Source organism: Phalaenopsis equestris, unplaced genomic scaffold, assembly GCF_001263595.1.
Source record: "Phalaenopsis equestris unplaced genomic scaffold, ASM126359v1 Scaffold000592, whole genome shotgun sequence".
Lineage (NCBI taxonomy): Eukaryota > Viridiplantae > Streptophyta > Magnoliopsida > Asparagales > Orchidaceae > Phalaenopsis > Phalaenopsis equestris.
The window spans coordinates 260,136-263,546 of record NW_018165032.1 but is presented as its reverse complement, the minus strand read 5'-3'; positions in this window follow the sequence as shown (position 1 = coordinate 263,546).

The window sequence follows — 3,411 nt, the reverse complement described above, 5'->3', positions numbered from 1 at the left end:
GAATGGTGAGGAAAAGTGTAGAGGATTTCGAGTAGGATGGTTGGAGTCCTTCTGCTACAGCGAGAAGAAGTGGGGTTGGCTTCACATGGACTCGGGTTTTGGAACCAGCAAGAAGAAAAAAAAGAGAAGATTCACATATTTAATATTACATAAAAAAATATCATTATCACTAGTTTTATAAAAATGAAGTACATCTCATGCATCGCTTGTGACTCCTTATTGTTATAAATAAAAATATCTAATTTTAGTTGTTGGTGGTCTATAGTATACTAAGGAAAAAGCTTTACCAATAATTTTGCAATTTAGTAGTGGCCATAACCGCAGAGGAAAATCTTAATAGGAGTTCTAAAACTGCTGCAAAATTGTTGTGATCGCATTGCACTAAAAAGCCTTGTGGGGTGGTTTGAAACTCGGGCAAAGTAATGCTTGACAGGTCTTTGTAGTGGTTAAAACTATTGCTTAATAGTCGTGATTATAACTGCTATATAATTAGACGGTGCTGTCACAAGGCTGTTGGACTAGCAGCAATAATCGCTGTCGATTTAACTAGACGTTTAATCATTGCAGATCTATACTAGTTTAATTGTGGCTGTCCATGTTGCAACTTGTACAAGTTTAAGTAAAAATGGGCATTTAGATAACTACCACTCATGAAATTCTATGTATCATATTCCAACAACTAAATTTTTTTATTTACATTTATACCAATCAAATTTTACGTCAGATTTATCATCATTTTTATTTTTCAAAACTGAAATATATCTTTTCATGCATAAGTAAAATTGCATGTACGTAAAAGTTGAAATTTAGATCTTAGATGTGTAAATAAATAGGAATTCAGTACTATGTATATAAATCTTTGAGTAAAAAAATTAAAACTATATAAGAGTAACTTTTGAAGCAACATTTTAAAATTTATTTGGCAATGTATGTCAAAAAAATATCGATGGTAGCAAAGATTGGCCGGCCACCCCAGCTGCCTGGCTGACCACCTCGTCGGATGGAACCGGCCAAGAAAAGACGACTGGCATATGAAAAAAGCCAGGAATATGAAAAGATGTCAGACATTAAACGGTGTCAAACAAGCTAATAATAACATGTAACTCCCCTATCAAGCTAATAATAACATGTAACTCCCCTATTAAAGCATAGGTAATAAAGACTTGTAACTGGTGAGAATGTAATTTTCTAAATATCATCTATGATTTATAAATATGAGAATCTTTTTCATGTAGAGGGAAATGTCATTTGAGTCTTCTGGTCATTTAGACATCACTCTTTATTTCTCTTGTGACAACTTCTTTCAATATATAAAATAGGTCTGAGAGCCCGCGGAACACCCTCGACTCAGTATGAGGAGCCTCAGTTTTTCTTGCTAGCTTTAAATTTTTTATGAGGCCCTTTTCTTCTTTACATGGTCTCTTACTGAAGTTGACCCAGCTTCAATAGTCATGTATGATGATTTACCTCTGATAAACATGAGTAAGAACCAGATAATAGAGCCAGCGACAACTACTCAGGCTCCAGTCGAGGGTGTTCAAATCTCGAGCGACGGTGGTGGTAATGTCCACTCAGGAAATCCTCTTAAGACCCATTGCAAAGCAGTCGAAGGACCTCAGATATCTACCATATCACTGAATCTTCATTTAAATGAGATTGAGAACTCCCATGCTCAGTTGACTGGGATCCATCAAGGCAAGGAGATTCATTATTTGCTTGCTTGCGTGAAGAAAGTGGAGAAAATAGAGAGGGAGATGGCCACTCTTCTTCAGAAACTATCAGACATTCGGGAGAGATCCTTCATACTCCATACCCAAGTCAAGATGAATTGAGTGAGTCATTTTATGTTTGGGGAAGAAGTTTTGTATAAGAGGTTGCCTTAGATAGGGTATATCAAGTTTTGTATAAGAGGTTGGCTAAATCAGCGACCAACCCCCTTGTAAAATATATTCTCATTGGCTAATTTGTAAGTGTTTCTTGCAATCTGTAACATCAATTTTTATAATAAAATTTATTTTTTATCTCGATTCATGTGTTTTTGTGATTTTTTAGTCAACGCCTTTACTAAATTTCAGTAAAATTCTATTTTTTTTTCTTTGTGTGACGGTTCAACCTCTTTTGTTTCCCTATATAAAAGAGTGTATGGTTTGATGATGCTATACTGTTCACTATCTTTTTCTCCTCACATCTCTTTGTTCCCTCAGTTTCCTTTCTTCGCACTCTACTTAATTGCTCCAAAGTCCTTCAAGTTGGTTGTGTTAAATGATCGGCTATCGATGACTTCAGGGGAGGTCAATTAGTTATAAGAGATATATATCTTCTATCCTTCAATTAGGCTTTGGATCCTTGGGAGAATGACCGAGCCACTTCCTTGTATGTTATAGATCTCTATTTATTCAAGGATCGATTACACTTTGGTCTCTAGCTTACCTTCTACAAAGAGTTGTGGGCCATCTTTAATTATTGTGGAGTCATTCCAACTCAAATACTACCCAACTCTATAGTGGTTGTGATGCCCTTCATCATTTTTTTTTGTCAATCAAGGATGCCCTGATTAATCAAGCTTTTTGGAAATTATTCTCATTTCTAGTAAAAAAAGATGGCTTCATTCAGTTTACCTTGATCGATAAGCTTCAGCTACTGGGGCTGTAAAATAAATTGAAGGATTGGAAGTTCTATTTCTTCCTAGGTTTTTCCCTATAGGGATGGTACATCCAAGCTATCCCATTCGACACTTCTCAGATGAAGTCAAAGAAGAAGGTGTCAAATAGGGAATTGGTGGAGGTCAGAGACATCAAAGGGCATCAACTTTTGGTCCAGCAATACCTGAGCTCAGAAATTATCAATCGGGTGTTGCTACAACCAGAGGCTTTTGAACAAAAGATAGAGGATGATTGGAAGGCTTTTTATGTTCAACAGACTGAGAGGGAGGCATGGGTGGTTTCTTAGGTAGAGAAGAATAAGGCTCATGTGATTGCTCACCCTAAGGTGGTCGGAGTGGTGAGTTGACTGAAGCCCGAAGTGGTCCTTGCAGTGGGAGAATTGGAAGGTGCGGAACTTATTTCATCCAAGTATAATGCATCTATAGTTTGTTAAGGTTATCCACTAGCAAACAAATTCTTATTGAGAGAATAACACTTTTGGTGCCCACTAAGAGTCCTTTATTGATTGCAGGTCCCTCACAGGCAACAACAAGAAGTCGAGTGGATGAATAACATTATAGGGTTGAGCCAACATGAAGGGGAGACCTCAGTAGAGCAATAAGATACAACACCTACCACCCCCTAGTTGTCATCTCCTTTCTTTATCGACCATCGTGCTATAGACAAAATGAGCTATCTTCTTCAGTCGGACTGGTGGGATATGCTCATAAGGAGCTCGAGCCCACAACCTCAAAAATTGACACAGTGT